Raw genomic sequence first — 17,057 nt, 5'->3', positions numbered from 1 at the left:
CCCAGATAAGGAAATGGCGGCTGGAAGCACGCAGTGTGCGCCAGGGCCTGTCTGCGATTTGAAATGCTGCATCTCCTCTCCAAAAAACATCTTGAAGACGGCCTTCAACGGAAAAATACCACCGACCCAATCCTCCCCAGGAAGGAGACATGGCGCAGATACGGCATATTGGTTGGTGGAGGACCCAATCCTCCCCAAGAAGGATGCATGGTGCAAATACGGCATATCGGATGGTGGAGGACCACAAATCACTAATTCGCGGGACCCTCTAAGACAGGACAGCGTGGCATTCATTATAACCACAAACAAACAACTGCACCGGCTCGTGTTGCCCGTGTGGTGTCAGTCTGTCCTCGTGCGTTTCTCGAGCTTGCCTCGCGCTGTTGCTCCAGCCCGCCCAGACGTGGCGCGAGGGGTCCCACCTTGGAATGCGGGGGCATTTGGACAGACTAGCAGTTTACGTAGAGAAGGCGTAGGTACTCACAGTTATGCCTTACTCTGGGGGTTGTCACTCAAGGACACTTTTACTCATTATTGGTCCTGTCTCATACTAGAAAAACTAGTAAGTTTGATACGGCAATTCCCATTATTAAAAACTCCTTGTTGGAGTCTTATTTCATCTAGAACTGTTCCCTTCACCCAAACTCTTAACTATAGAATTCGTGCCAACAAGAACATGACCACCGCTTTCTCGCTTACAGATACTTGAGAGTACTCCAGTGTGTTTCTTGGCTTGGACAGCCGTCTCCTGACATTGCGAATGCGCCTACAGGGCTTCCAAAACCCCTCCTATCCACAAAGAAAATAACACTAGGAAAAACAGATATGCCAATCTATTTGAGGGATCACTGGACAGCCCAAGAGAGGCCAGCGATAAGTGATTTTAATACACTCCAAAAGGCCGGCACAAAAAGCATAGTACTGAATATCAGGCACCCTTGGAGGAATGGTTCTGTGTTTTTCATGCTCAATAAGTTTCCTTTGACTGTGGACCAACTGAAAAAATAGTTTCTGGGAAACCGTGTAGTGCTGGCAAGGGCTAAAGTGAACAGATTGTTTTTTTTTTTTTTATTTTTTTTTTTTTAAAGAGTCGGGGTCTGGGGGGGGGTGGGGGGATGGGAAGGATTGCCATGACATCACCACAATGAAATATAACTTGTTAAAAATGTTGTTTCAACTATTTCTTCTTAAGAGCTCTCTGATCACTGTGAATTGACTCAACATTAAATGCAAAGTGGTCATGCAAAGGGCATTATGTGCACAAAAACAAGGATTCCCCTCCTGGGATGGCGCTTAAACTACATATGCAACCAGTGAAGGAGGCTATTATTGCTTTCTTGTATAATGCTGTTGACACATGATCCACACACGGTTCTTAAGAAAATGGAGTCTGTGTCCTATGTAATAGTTATTACACTTCACTGGCTGCCAGTTCAAGAGACAATCAGCTGTGAAATGCTCTGTGTGGAACCCATAGCATACTGGAGGAAATGCCAGGGTCCACCCAGCTCCACTCTTCCTCTTCTAAACTACACAAAAAACAAGAAACAAGAATCCCTGGTCAGACTCATAACATCACACCACCCAAGTACAGAGGAAGACCACTATAGGCTCAAGGCCCAAGGCTATGGAAGGCTCTGAACCTGAACACAAGGGTAGAAGCCAACAATTTATGCTTCAGGGAACGCTTATAACTCATCTATTCAAAATAGGCTTGACTAGATAAGAACAAGTAAGACATTTCTGATAGAAGCCCTGCCGACAACTAGACTCCTGCCACTCCACTATCCTGGACCTTGATACTTCAGAACACTGTGCAGTTCAGATTAAAAAGGTGACATTCAGCACTAGAACATGCAATTAAATACATTGTCAAATACCAGCAAAGATGGCCATTCATTTATTGTAAGGTAAAAAGAAATGGAACTAAATTCTACATTTATTTGAATTGGGCTATAAATAATTGTGCAAGGAACATTTATGAAAAGTGCTCTAGCTGAAAGGATTTATGCCGACCAAATTATGTGGAAGTCAATACCAAATTAAAGTATGCAGTCAAGATAAATAAAGAGAAAAACAGGTCTGCAAAGTTATATGATGACCAATAAAATTATTATTATAATAGGTTTGTGCTTTTTCAAAGTAAATATAAAAGTAACATGAAGAGATGCTGGGGGCATTCTACGGAGCCACATCTACATGGAACTGGACAGCTACTAGATACTGGCAAAACATAATTAATTCTTGTTCTCCTAGATAAATGATGTATTGCAGTGTGGTGCTGGGGTAAATAACCAGTTGGAATAAGACGAGGAAAAAATGTCCTCATATAGGTCCAGACAGGATCTCATACTCTTATAGCTCGCCAGAAAAAACATGAAGATGTGAGACAAGTATTGGGAAGCCCAATAGGTCTGGGTTTAATGAGCTAAAGCACAGAGCATTATTTTATTGGACCAAGAATCGCAAGGAGGAGCCAGCAGGACTGGACAGGAAAGACTAGAGTTGTAAAGTAGTCCCTCATGACGTTCAATGCAAGCATTCAAGTTGAGGTGGAACGATATACTCAAATAGCTGATAGCATTAGGTGAGAGATGACTACTGCACTTGGCTGAGCCAGGACTTGATTGACAAAATCTCAAGCCAGTAGCTGGAAGAGGCTGATCGATGAAAGCCAATGGTTGAAAGGGGAGGATCCAAAGCCCAATCTAAAAACATTCTTAGCAGTGGGTATGTTTGAAAGCTGTGTCTCTACAGAATGTTGTTCATTCACAGAACTAGACATCAGATTTTGACTTGGGAAGTACAACTGAGGCAAGAACCAAAAAAACAAAGAAAGATAAGTGAGTCCTGCTTTACAAGCACAGCTCGCATTTTAACAGCAAAAAACACGAACAAAGTGAACAGACTTGGATTTCTATAAAACAGTTTGATTAGAGGGCTCAGTGCAGCCAGGGAGACAGGCTTTAAATTCTGCACTATTTGCATCACGTGATTTGAGGCATACAATACAGGTGTGTGTCCCAGTTAAGTACTTGAGTTATTTCACATGTAGAGTAATGCATTTCCACCCCTCTGGGTGGAATGACATCCACAGGGCTTAACTCTCGCTCATCTGAGCAGGACCACGACTAGTACAAGCTGTGTTTGCATAGCAGAAAAGGGCTGTTGGTCCTAGGCGTGGTCTGTGCACATTACAAGTCTTCCCATGAACAGTATCCCTCCCCGTGATATCCTCTTCAACCAATACAGAGCGGCTTCACCTTGGGTATCCCAGTCCAGGGATAGAAAAGCAGCATGCCAGTGCGCCAAACACTGCTATATTTCAGGGGAGGAAGGGTACAGACACTGGTTGCTAGTTTCAGTCTCAATGTAGAAATCTGCAGCTGGAGGACGAAGCTCACCAATGCTTTCTGCAAGACAGAAGATTTCACACCACTCTGAGGGATAAAGACATATCCTTCCTCTGCCCTAATGGCCCTGCACCAAGTGGTATTGGATCATGATAATGGCTCTGCGCCACACAAGTAGTATCGGATTATGAAAGGGTGGTATTGGATCATGATAATGGCTCTGCGTCACACAAGTAGTGTCGGATTATGAAAGGGTGGTATTGGATCATGATAATGGCTCTGCGTCACACAAGTAGTGTTGGATTATGAAAGCGTGGTATTGGATCATGATAATGGCTCTGCATCACGCAAGTAGTATCGGATTATGGAAGCGTGGTATTGGATCATGATAATGGCTCTGCGTCACGCAAGTAGTATCGGATTATGAAAGCGTGGTATTGGATCATGATAACGGCTCTGCGTCACGCAAGTAGTATCGGATTATGGAAGCGTGGTATTGGCTCATGATAATGGCTCTGCGTCACGCAAGTAGTATCGGATTATGGAAGCGTGGTATTGGATCATGATAATGGCTCTGCGTCAGGCAAGTAGTATCGGATTATGAAAGCGTGGTATTGGATCATGAGAGTGTGCTATTGCTGCATCTCCAAGTGTGCTACTTTTTCAGCCTCACTAGAAACACCCACCACCAGCATTCTATGCTCTGGCGGTCCTCATCAGGGAAAATGAGAACCGTCTCAGGGGTGAGGCGCTGCAGGCCAGTTGGCCACTGCGTAGAAGTTCACTCTCCACCTACAAGGAAACTGAGAAAAGGAAGGGCTACCTGTTGTGCCCAACCCTCTGGCCCCAAGGCTGGTCTGTAACTCACCCAGGACACAAGTAGGGTAGCGGACTGGCCCAAGCCAGATGCTGGAGGATCTAATGGCGTCTGTGTTTTTGTCAGTTTATCACTTGAGCAGAACATGATGAAGTCGGGATTTATTTTCAGTTTCTTAAAAACTTCATACCTACAAAATGGGAGGGGCGGGGGTGTTGGAAGTACACTTTTTGTATGGGGGAAAAGAAAAAAAAAAAAAAAAAAAAAAAAAAACTGCACAATAAGTGCAGCAAGGTTTTCAAGCTGGCAGGACGCTGCACCTTGTATAAGGTTTCCAGGTCCCTGCCCCCAGGAGTTAGTGCGCTGGACTCAACTGTCACTGAGCTTACGGCTGATGTCCAGTGAAAGGCATGTCTGCTTCTCTAGCCCATTTAACTTCGGCCAGACTAGACATCAGCCTGTTCCAGAGGCTGCCGTGTCACCACCCAGGCACAGAGGCTGATAACACCAGCGAACTTTTCTGTGCCAACAGAGAGAGCTATTGGGAGCAGCCACCATCCAGGTATGTGTAGTCACCTTTGTGCTTTACACCCTAAACTAATGCTTATTTGATACCCATCTAAATTCCAGATAATCACATGGAGTCGCGTAGTTCTAACCAGATGTGTCAAATCAAAATGAAGAATTGATTTATAAAAGCTACAGAAATGAACATTTCTCCAGGAGTGTTATTATGACTGTGGATCAATCATCTACATCCATAAGTGAACATTATTCCTCCGAGTGAAATAAGACTGATACTGAGATAGTGAGTCATTGAAGAACATGCCAAGAACCTGGGTCTAAAAGACACACACTGGGTTAAGTTTGATTTCCGTTGCACATTTCTATGGGAAACACTATTGTGAATAGGCGGATTCAAAGCGAGTCCTACTTACAGCTATGTGAAAGAATGCTTTCACCTATGGTCACTTATCTTAAGTGAACCCAAGTGGAAGGATCAGAATGTTGGTCGAAAGTGGTGGTAGTCTCCTTGGGTGAGGAAAACAAAAAGCAACTGGACTCATCAGATGTCAGCCTGAAGGAATACCTGCTTTGATGTACAGAGAGTACCCAGACACATGGCACAAGTGACAATCTCACAGGGAGGCATGGTTTTTAACAAAGGAAACTGTGCCAAGACAAGACCATGTATAGTCACTGCCTCCATACTGCACACAGATGCTGCATTAAGTAATGTCACATTACATTCGCCAGCTCAGGGGACCAGAAGCATTTTCCAAGCCCTAGGAGAAAACACATTTAAAAACACCCATGCTTACAGCATGCGCTCATGACACGACCTTGACACACACCGTCATTATTTACTACCTGTAATTCGGACAGAACTTTATATTTTGCTAAATATCTTTTGCAGCACAAAGTGGTTTAAAAACAGCATTCTGTCACAACAGCTTAACACTTCACACCACACATTCGCACAGCCTACAAGTAGATCTCAATAAACGGTGTAAATTAGATAAATTAAAGAACGGCCCCTGTGGTTTGGGGCAAAAAAGCATCCTGGATCAAACTTAAAATTAGGGTGATACTATAGTAACACACAAGAACTGTGGTACACACCCTGAAAGAGCCAACGCGTGCGCATGTTTGTTACCAGTGCCCATTACTACGATTTGGTGCAGGAAGGGCCCGCGAGCCACAAATGTATCTCGGCCTTTCAGATGAGAGCTGTGATGTCCCAATATGCGCGCCGTACGCATTTCCGGCTTTACATGAACGCTGGGCCTTCCGTGGGTTGCCCTGACCTGGCTCTGCAGCATTTGCTCCGCGTCTGGTGATACTTAGAGGTCACAGGCCGCTCCCCAGGGGACTCCGAGCTCAGAGCTGGAATGCACGGAAAATGGGAAACGAAACATTTCAATCGCCAACCCACCCCGAGACAAATCCTGCATACTCGACCGAACAAGGCAATAAAGCCAATGACACTTCGATGGATTAAAGCAAGAAGGTGAGCAGCTTTGCACAACAGGGGTGTAAACACACAGTGTCACACAAACATCGGGAAAAGCAACCATGCACAAAGGAAGGAGCTGCCCCGCCACCTCCCGCCCCTCGTTACCTCAGAACGAAGTTAGTTATTGTTAATGGCCTTTATTGGTTACACATTACCGAGGAGTAGCCTGGATAACCCTGCAGTAAACAGACTCGAGCTCGCCAAGGCTTTAAAAGCACAAGCTCTGAGGGCCACTAAAAGGGATCAGGCTTTATTAATTGGGATCAATACAATCTCCGTCCTTCTGCGAGAAAAGGGCCTCGCAGTCTCCAGGGCAGACGCCTGATAAGCAGCCTGCGTGGAATGCAGACACTCGCTGCGATATTATTGCTCTTACAAAGCCTCGGGTTTTGACTTAGAAACTAATTAAAAGACAGGGTTATGACTGTTTGCCCAGGTTAAAAATGGCTCCAACTGCCGTCTCATTTGTTTTTGAACATCTGCCGGCTGCGCTGGAGGGAATTACAGTTGAATTGCAGGGCAGGTCCCTGTCATCTAAACACTGTTACCGGATTGGTCCGTACCGCGAAGACACCAAGATTGCAGTCGCGAGTCTTCCCTTCAGCAGTCAGTGTCTTCTGGGAGTTGTGGTCCCGAGACCGGAAGCACGGTCTCATGCCAACATGCTCTCTTTTTGCTGCTGGACACACATAGCCTGAAGGTGAAACGCCAACTACAGCAGCAGAGGCAGTAAAAATGTATTTAACAAAAAAAAAAAAAAACGCACGTGGCCAACCAAAATCGGGCAGGAATTATTAGAATAATTGAAAATATAGAAACAAGAGGGTACAATCCATAAACTTTCGAGGTACCACCGACACACTAGTAAGGTTCCTGTGTCACTGACTGCATGCTAAGCAAACACAATTTTTAACGTACAAAACAAAAAAATGACGTTTTTTCCGAGGGTCGATGGAAGAAGAAAGAGTAAATGGCAATGCTATTTCATGCGTTTAAAGTCATAAATCACACACACCCCTTGTCCCCCATCTTTTACAAATAGCCCTGCCGCCTCCTTCAGTTCACCCCACCTCCGGTTATTTTTGAATAAAAATGCCCCCCATCGCCTTTGACTCTCGTTTTAATAGTTGAGCTATTAACCCTGTCCTCCTCCCTCCACTCAGAGGACACTGCATTTCATGCGGGCGACCCCAGCAGCGCTAATCCAGCCCCCTCCGCGGGTCAGAGCAGCGGTGCTCCAGGGCCCTCGAATATAAAACATGATAAACCGCTCTCGCAGCCTTGGCTTTTGCTGGCAGAACTGATTGGATCTGTCACCGGCCGAATGAATTGCCGTCCGCCTTAGAGCGAAGAAAGCAATTGATTTACCCCCGGCGGCTGTCAATGCTGGAGCCGAAATACTGAGGGGGCACAAGCGGCCTTCCAGATAACCGAAACAAGTGTAATCCTCAACACATTCTAGATTCAACCCTCTCTCGTGCCCCTGGTACCCAGGGCTGACGGGGAGCGTCCAGTCAGCCTCCGCACCCTCTATTTAATCCAGTGCTTTAAATGGAAAAATAGAAGTGCAGGTACTCTGTGCCAGAGTACCTGCTTGTTTCTGAGAAGTGCCGGTACTCTCCAATTAAAAGTATTATGTTTTTCTTGAGATGTGCCGGTACTCTCCCTCTCAAAATAAAAAAGTGCCGGTACTCAGTACCGGACAGTATCGGCCCATTTAAAGCACTGTGAGTACGCACGGCCGCAACCGCTGGAAATCCTCTGGGCAAACAGGGCCGGTCCCCTTGTGCACCCCCATGTGTTTCTGACACTCACGAGTGTCCTGGTGCCCTCGTGCACCGGATTTTGCTTTCAGCTACCCCCAGCTAGGGCTCAGTGACCGATCCCATAAATCAGGCCTGGCCCAGGCAGTACGCAGCGGGGGGCTCTGGAGTACTACCCCTTACTTTAAAGGGGAGGGGTGTAGGTGCACTAGTATGCCCCCATCCTGGCCCCCACGCCTCCCTGTGCTTGCACCTTCTATGTATTTACATCTTGGTCTGCCCACGCAGTAAACGTTTTGCTCAGGGAAGATGGACGTATCTCCATGCTCGGCAGACTCAGCGCCTCGAAGCTGAACCCTCTGTGTGCTTGTGGAAGGCATAGAACCAGGAACATCTTAAGGATTTTGGGACCCGAGCAAACATAAACCCCCTTCCCCCCGGAAAAACTCTGGATTTATTATCTTTTTCAGGTCATTGACACCCTCAGCAACTATGGTCTAATCACTGAAAGTCCTCCTTGTCGCCCCCAAACCTTTAAGGAGACCATGTCTTTCAGGGTGCCCCCATTCAGTGCAAAATCGAATATGTATGAGATATTTGAGATCTGGGAGCCCCTTTTCATATTGTGCAGGTGTCCCCCTCATGTTTGAGTTGCGCCACTGTCTGGGACTTTCCTGAAAGCTTAATGATGCTGCCCATAGAAAGGTGCGGGGCCCTGCACCAGAGCCCACTTTGCCCATTCCCTACATAGAGTCTCCCCCCTCTCGCTTCACGGCTCCCCCCCACCCGCCCAATCTGTGACTCTCAGAACTACTCTGGTCCCACGGCACACCTTGTTTTCCTTCAGCCAGTCCCCAGCAGGGGCTCAGCAGCAGATTCCGGGCTTGGGCCAGGCCCCGCACCTCCCACCAGGGACGCCGAAAACCGAGGCTCGGCTGTTAAACGTTTCAATCCTCGGCTCACTGCTTAGCACACCGGGCGGCAGGAATATTGTTTGACAGAAAGGCTATGCAAATACCGCGTGGCCCTTTCAGCGCGGAGCCCCTCCCAGCGGGGCCTTCAGGGCGCAGTTGCTACAAAAGTAAAGTCTGCAGAGAGTGGAAGTGTGAGGCTGGCCAAACACGGCTGCCCTCTCCCACGGGACCCAGGCACGCTCGGGATAATAGGGGGAAAGAGAAACACAGACACGTAGACGAGGATAATGAAGAAAGCACAGGCTCACCGAGGAAAGACCAGTTGTCACCCAAGTGACAGGCAACAGCTGAGCCCACACATCTGGAGGCCGATGGGGCAAACATTCTGAAACTCTCACCAGTCTCTTAGTTCACCCACCCCCCGTCTTCCACCCCTTGCTCTGAAGCCTCATTTATTTACATAAAGAAAATGCAGCGCGATGACCCAAGAAAGTGCGGGACGAGTTAGCAGTGATTGTATGTTCCAGACATTTACATGCATATTCGCGTATGTTCCAAGGCATTCACAGACATGCTTTACAGATTAAATGGCGCATATTTACATTTTCTTAGGCTTGTGATTTCCCCAGAATCACACGAGTTGTGGTCAGGTGCCGCAGCCGGGATTCCGTGCAAGTGTCGAAGATTAGCACCACAACTCCACTCGAGGCATTCACACAGGCAAATTCCCGTATGTCTAAACCATCCGCGCAGAACTTCTGTGCGGGACCTGGACAGTCCTGGAATTAGGAGGCGGCTGCAACAAGTTATATTTATCTTGCTGTCGCGAATTATATTGTTGCTGAGCTTCGAGCAGAAGGTGCTCATTAAAAAGCATGTTTATGTGCAAAGCCCGACTGCAGCAGGGAACTGAGCCGCTCCCACTTCTTGTGACCCCCACCTCTCCCTCGGGTCCTCAAAACAAATTAAAAAAACACTTGGTGAAATGTGGGTCCAAAAATAAAAAGGATAGGTGCCAGTTGGTTCAGGAAGCCCCCTAGAAAGATTCGCCAGAATTAAAGCGGCACCCACAGTCAAACGGTCCAGCTCCGTTGCTCTGAGCTGCTGTTGATACAACTCAAAGTTGTGGCAATGTTGTCTGACCTTTTGGGAGTTCGTCAAACCCGAGCCTGCAGGGCTGTAAGTCAGACCCCACACCCCCTCCTCTCCCTGGTTAATTTACACGTCGCCTCCTGGCCCCCGTTAAACTAATTAGGTCTCAGGAGACTTTCTTCACATGGAGCCCTGCATTCCGCAACACATCCACCCGCAGACCAAGCGGATCGCTTTCCCACTCCATCACCAAATTATATATACATGTATGTGTGTGTGTATATACACACACACACATATACTTCCGCGCGCGCACACAGACACGTACAGTCACACAAACCAACCACTTACCTTACAGTCAGCGCAGGGAAAGACGCAGCACACAACCCCCGTTACAGAAAGCGCATTGAAGGCACGGGCGTGAAAGGTCCCGCAGGCAGACGCGGGCTCCGTTCCTCTCGAGGTCCCCCTCACTGCTGCCCGGAGCATGTGCACATTTTCCGCCTTCTGGCTGGGCGTGAGGAGCGGGGCTGGGGCAGTCCTGTCCGCCTACATTTAAGAAGCCGCCTCCAGCAGCGACGCACCCAGGGTCTGGTCTGGCCTCTCAGTCTCCCCCCCGCACCGCTGTGCTTCGGACTAGTTTCAAGGCAGTAAAATGATACGTGCGTTCTCCGGGGCTGATTGGCCCATTAGGGAGAAGGGCTGGCGTTCCCATCCTCCTCGCAAAACCTGGAGTGGGCGCTGAAAAGTGGGATTGGCTCCAGGGCTGCAGGCGGTCCAGGGAGGGAGAGCTCGGGGTCTCGGTTAGATTTTTACAGACTGCGTGCTTTGCGTGATTCCTGTGTGATTCTAGTGTGCATGCCCTGTGCAATCAGATAACAATGTATTGAGGAAAATGAGCAGGCGGAATGTTATCTGGCATTTGACGCTCAGTGATGCAGAAAGTGAAAGTCCTCAAAGGGATACACGTTTAAATGTTTTATGAGTTTGTTTCCCCAACATAGTGGTTCCCAACCTTTTGACTCCTGAGGACCCCACTGAATAATTAGTGGAAGGCGAGGAATTTGTACTATTTATACTTCAAACACTGAAACAGTAGTTCGCAAAAAATACACAAGCAACTACCAAATAAATACTCGAGTTACTAAAGATTTAATTATTTTATATGAAAAAAATATGTAAAAGTAATTGATTTTAATGGGAATGTTGGCATTGCATCTTGGCTACTAACTTTTCAATGTTTCGTTTTATTTAGGAAAGCTGAAACCTCACCTCAGATTCAACATTTCCCAAGCAATTTCTGTTTTTATGTTTTTTAGGTACATAAGATGAGAGAAAGCTTTTTCACAAATATGTGATGGGGAAATGAAGTCAAACCATAAGGGCCTCTCATCTCTCCTTAGCCTCTCATATGTGGTTCATTTGTTTTATAGCACCTCACACGCCAGTGCAAGGTACCACTTTATCAGGGACTACAAGGTGTGTCATTCACATGTCATTCACAGTGGTAGGCATACTTAAAGAGTACTTGGTCTAGAGAAACACAAGCTCAGGATTCAGAACACTACACAGTGGATAGCATTGACTTTAATAATAAGAATGTATTTGTGCGCAAGCAAACCTTTTTAGCAGCATAAGGATAATGAAAGAGGGAAAAAAAACACAACTTTCTAATTTGTGCCATACAGTTTGCATACAGCTCTTTAATGGCAGTTCATAACGCACTATGCTAGATTACGATTGTCACTTATGAACTGCACAGTAACAAAATAATCTGTGAAAAACACATTAAGGCACTGTGCTATGCACATAACATACTGTTCTTTACATAATAAACTTTCTTTGCAGCAGGCATATTAGCCATATACGCTACCCTTGAGTCAGAACTGCCACTAGAGAAAGCTTCCATCTCTTTCCAGAAGGAACATTAATCACTAGAGTTATCTTGACACTTTTATTTTTGCTATAAAGCTGCTGGATGTACAAGGAACTTTGCAATGCTGTTTATGTTGCACAAAGGAAGTAATGAATATAAACACACGCACATGTTTGGAAGTGCCTTCCTTCCTTCCGGCCCTGGCCAGCAGACCCCCTGGGAATGTGTCACAAAACCTTCAGGGTCCGCCGACCACAGGTTGGGAACCACTGCCCTAACACAAAGCAGTTATTGACAATTTGTTTTTTCAAAAAATCTAATAAGAACGTTATTTCACTTTGAGATGGAAAACGGTGAGTACACTCATAGTGCATACACTAACAGGAGCTTTTTTAATTTTGCTCATTTTAGTTTGCTTATTCTCATATTTTCAAAAATGGTTTGTGCTCATCTCATGCCATATTTTAATTTATTTTGAAATCTTGCATAGTGCAGGCTTCACCTTCACAGATGCTTTCTTGACGCAAAGAACAAGATGCCATGGAACAAAAGGAAGGAAAATTGCAATAAATTGCTTACATTATGACAGGGCCTGTGGTGTTTCAAAAATGTAATGTGAACAACGAGGTCTTAAACTTCTCCCAAAAGGCCAGGAGTGGACACAAAGGATTCGGCTACATTAGGATAGTAGAAACAGACAGTTAGAGTAGGATTGCCCTTTGAAGGAAGAAGAGAGGGGCACCCGTGTAAACAGTGTCATTCTTCTGAGGTGCATAGGCAAGGTTCTTATCAAGACATTAGCTTAAGTTTTTTACCGCAGAGGAAAAGGGACGAAAAAAAGGAAGACTGTGGCTACAGGACGAAGAACTCCAAAACTCTAATTGGTGGCTTAGGACTGCAAATTCTGCCTTGTCGTCACTGAACTTGAGGTGATCCATCTCCACCAGCGAGCAAATCAATTGTTAGACAACGATGCCCTTGCATCTCTGGAGGTTTGGGCTACTGGCCGCCCAGAAGTGGAAGAGGAAATGGAAGAGATGGATTACTAAGGTTAGAGGATAGAGACAGATGCTAAAAAAAGAGAAGATAGTGAAAAGGATTCACAACACCACAGAGCAGAGATTGACTCATAAATGGATGAGGAGGAGGTTAAATAATTGACTCAAGTTTGAGAGGAAAGAGTCATTCCCTTAATGAATGCTATCCCCAATTTCAGAGATGCAAAGACAGACGACAAAGTAGGAGTGGTTCACCATATTAAATACAACAGAGAGTCCAGGCAGGATAAAAGTACCAATGCTGTTAGATTGAGTAGGATATAAGGACCAATAAAGCTAGATATAAAAACAAACTGCATGCTTCAAGTTGGACCAAATGCCAAGTAGTTGATGTCTAGCAGATTGTCAGTCTTGAAGAAACAAATCAAACTGAGATGTGCGTCAGCAATTTAGCCAACACATAGCCTCACAGGAGTCAGTTACTGTAATTGCCAAAATTTGATGGTGCGTCACTCCGCACATGTACTTTTGAGTGCAAACCACTGGCCTCTCTGCATAAACATTCATATGGGGGGGGGAGCCAGCACACATTAATAAGAGGATATCATCAAAGTATTAAAAACAAATTGCACGGTGTCTTGCTGTCTTTTGTTTCTTATAATGGTCTGGAATGGGCTTTCACACTCACATTCACAAAGTTGCTCTGGGTTCCTACTGATATGTAGTGGTAGTCACTCAAACTATAAGAGAGGTTGATGTTGTGATGCTGGAAAAATAGGCGTTAAGGGATGCAAGCGTAAGCCCGCGTTCAGAATGGCAGGACAGTCCATATTTGAACAATGCATCATCTACAGAACATTTAGCTGCTCACAGGCCAGTAGACAGGTCAAACTGTCTTATCCTAGTAATACAAGGGCCTTGCTAACGCAACCCAACCTGCATCAGTAGGTGTCATAGTTTGAGAGGACACCAGACTCTCGGCTGCGACTGCTGCTTATGAATGGAATCCCGGTTTGAAGAAGAATGCCTAATAGACTCCTACTAGATCCTTCTCTAACAGGACTGTTACTCCTGACCTGAAATAACTATACCTTTTCCTTGAAATAGTCTCAGGCCATGGGCTGAAATATGTGTTGTGTGTGCCATGCTTAAACAAGCAAACCCTGACAACCTACACTTAAGTCCATTAACAAAAACAAAAGACTGGAGAGTTCTTTTAAAAAAATGGATCCTGATTGTTTCACACAGGTACAGAGCAGCACAGTCACACACACATTTTGCTTGATGAAGTTTTCTTCCGCTACTGTCACAATACTAGCTAATCTTATTGCCAACCAGTAAAACAAAATGTAATACATAATCAACATAATCCACATTAACGTGGTGTGTCACAGTGGTCATTACACAGTTGCACATAGATCTGGTTTGATAGGCCTTAAAGGTGGAGTAACACTAGACCGATCTTTTCATCATCACATTTGAGTGGTAAACATTGATAAATATGTGTTCCCGCTAAAATAGTGTGTGTTATATCCCCAATTATGTCCTTTGAATGCAAGTGCCCCCCGCATACAGAAACCTATAAGTGTAGATTTAAAGCAAAAGAGTGGATATTAGTAGTCATGTGCTCTTGTTTACCCAGTTGATTATAAACCTTATGAGAGCCACTTGTGTCCCTGTTCACAGTGGTTCATTATTGGACCTGCAGGCAAAAGGTTTAATAATCATGTGTTATATTATGCAAGCTTGCTTTTTCTACAGTTGAAGATTTTGATAATTTCCTCACCTTATCAGATCCTTTAATCAAACTAACAGTTGCAAAGCTGCAGCTGATTTTCAAGACTTACCCATTCATCCTATGGCAAAACAAAAGTCAGGTAAAAAAACTTGCTAATGGCTTTGTTTTTCTATGACCTAGATAACCTAATTAGGAGATATGGTTCAAGCATGAAAACACTGACGTTGCCTGTTAATTTGGCCACCTTTGAGATTTTATTTTTCCAGTATTCCCGTATCTGCACGAAGTCCAAGCCCATTTGCCGTCTGTCTGCTTCACTCACATCACACCCGAGGAATTGGATTTTCAGCCATGAAACATCCTGCCAATATGTTTTGGGGTCAAACAATTTTTGTGCAGAAAGTTGAATTGTAAGTACTTAAATCGTGAGTTTTATGAGGCCCTAGCTGTGTATTCTAGTGTTGATGCATATTCTGTGTTTGTCAATTTTCTGCCTATATTCATATCCCACATTGTTCTCAGCCTCATGAAGTGCTGACCTGGTGATACCAGAGTAGCCAGTTCTGGTACTGTTCTAGCTCTCTCCCTGTGAATTAGCATGATGAGTAGGGTGTCATGTTTAAGATTCATTCATCTTGCATCCCTATGTCATATGTGCTGCTTGCTCTACTGAGCCAGTCTGCACCCTGAATATTGACAACAGAATATCGATGGCACACAATACTGAGGACACAATATCAAAAATAAAATATCGACAGGTAAGTAAGTTTTCTCTAGCTAACTCCACGTAGATGCACCTTGACAAGATATATATCTTTAAGGTACGTAGATGTGGCGTTAGGAATAGTAAGTCGAAGCTTCCATGTAAGCGTTTATCTTTAGATGTTTTGTCCATTAGTAGATTACAGTTGAGCCGGATTGGAGAGCATTGTATTAGGCTGGCTCAGTTAGAAGCTGACCAAGAAAAGCATGCTGATTTTTGAAAAAAAAAGATTTATCTAGCTTCGATTACTTTTAAGCCTTTCACACATGTAGGCGTGGTAATGCGTTTGTGTTAGACTGCTTGGGAAGATATCAGCCTATTATGAAACTAATAATTAAGGCAATGTTTTCAAAGGCTAGAATAGTGAGATTAGTATTAGTGTGGGCTCTTTCAGATCTTTCTCTTTGCACTTAATGAGATGGAGTGTGTCCCTTGTCATATATTTAGCTGTTCTTTTAGACAGCATTCTGCTGTGTCTCCTAAACAACATCCTCTTCAGTACATGACCACTGGCCTAACCTATCCAGATCCCAGTTCCTCATCATGGAGATTAACACCACCCCAACTTCCCAAGACACTGCAATAAAGATGACAAAACAGAAACCCCTGCCTTTAGAAAGGCTCTCATTTCTGTATTCACGAAAAACCAGTGGTGGTGGAACTGCAATGACCTTAGTGTATGAGCAAGATAGTTAACCAAGTATTGGTCTTTATTGGTCGATGATGCCTATGTTGACCTATGTAATGAAGATTTTTTTTGGAGTTTTAGGTAGCGCAAATTTGACCAGAAGGTATTGAAGAGCTTTTCATGAGCACCAGATACATTACACAAGGACACACTCAGTTTTGGTAGGCACGGGGAGATTAAGGGCCTTATTACGAGGCTGGTGGCCTGAAGTCCAACAGCCTTGCATTGGCGGTTGGGCGGCCCCTGCTGTGGCAGTCTGTGTTTCAATTCTTTATTAAATTTTTATAGATACAAAAATAAGTACAAAATGTTCTTTAACAATATAAAATTATACAATAAGTATATTGAAAAGAATAAAAGAGAAAATAAAAGAAAAGAGAAGAGAAAAAAAAGAAAATCCAGTGTACTTTTTATAAAAAGTAAAAAAAACAAAAAAAAGGACAAACAGGTAAGTACCTTCCATAACAATTCTATATTAGATATGTTCTATATGAAACTAATAAAAGTATCAATGGACAAGAAATATATTATTACAAAATATTTAGGCAAATCGTCATTGCATTACACAATCCTATAACACATCAAAACAATGAGATAAACAGGGATCGATAATTGATTAAACGATTGTAAACAAGTATCGGGATTGAAGAGAGTATATTTAAGAAAAATAATTTTTCCCATTGATCTTTGTATAAAATGAAAAGGAGGCGGAGGAATTCAATTATTTAAAAAAGTATTCCATATGTGTTCGAACTGTTGTAGGATATCATTTAGTTTATATATAATTCTTTCGAATTGTGCAATCTCAAACATGTCTTTTAACCAAGTTTGGACAGTTGGCAAAGCATTTGATTTCCAAAAACGTAGTATGTTAATTTTTGCTACACCGATCGCTGTAGACAACCATCTAAACATCTGTGAGGAGATCTTTCCTAGGCCATGAGTGTCATGTAGTAAGATTAAGCGAGATGACTGAGATGTAATATTAGGGACATTTTTCCTCAGATATTGTAATATTTGTAACCAAAATTGTTGTAT

General features: G+C 44.3%; 1 protein-coding gene across 1 annotated transcript in view; it reads right to left on the bottom strand.

The window, feature by feature from the left end:
• PRICKLE1 (prickle planar cell polarity protein 1) overlaps positions 1-10,620 on the bottom strand; it is a 117,608-nt gene extending 106,988 nt beyond the window's left edge. The window contains exon 1 of the mRNA XM_069228837.1: positions 10,308-10,620. The gene's annotated coding sequence lies outside the window, so the exon portion shown is untranslated. The remainder of the gene's footprint in view (positions 1-10,307) is intronic.
• Between the last annotated feature and the right edge of the window lie 6,437 nt (positions 10,621-17,057).

Source organism: Pleurodeles waltl, chromosome 4_1 (genome assembly GCF_031143425.1).
Source record: "Pleurodeles waltl isolate 20211129_DDA chromosome 4_1, aPleWal1.hap1.20221129, whole genome shotgun sequence".
Classification (NCBI taxonomy): Eukaryota; Metazoa; Chordata; class Amphibia; order Caudata; family Salamandridae; genus Pleurodeles; species Pleurodeles waltl.
Note: the sequence above shows the minus strand (reverse complement) of the source record. Positions and strands in the feature narration are given on the sequence as shown.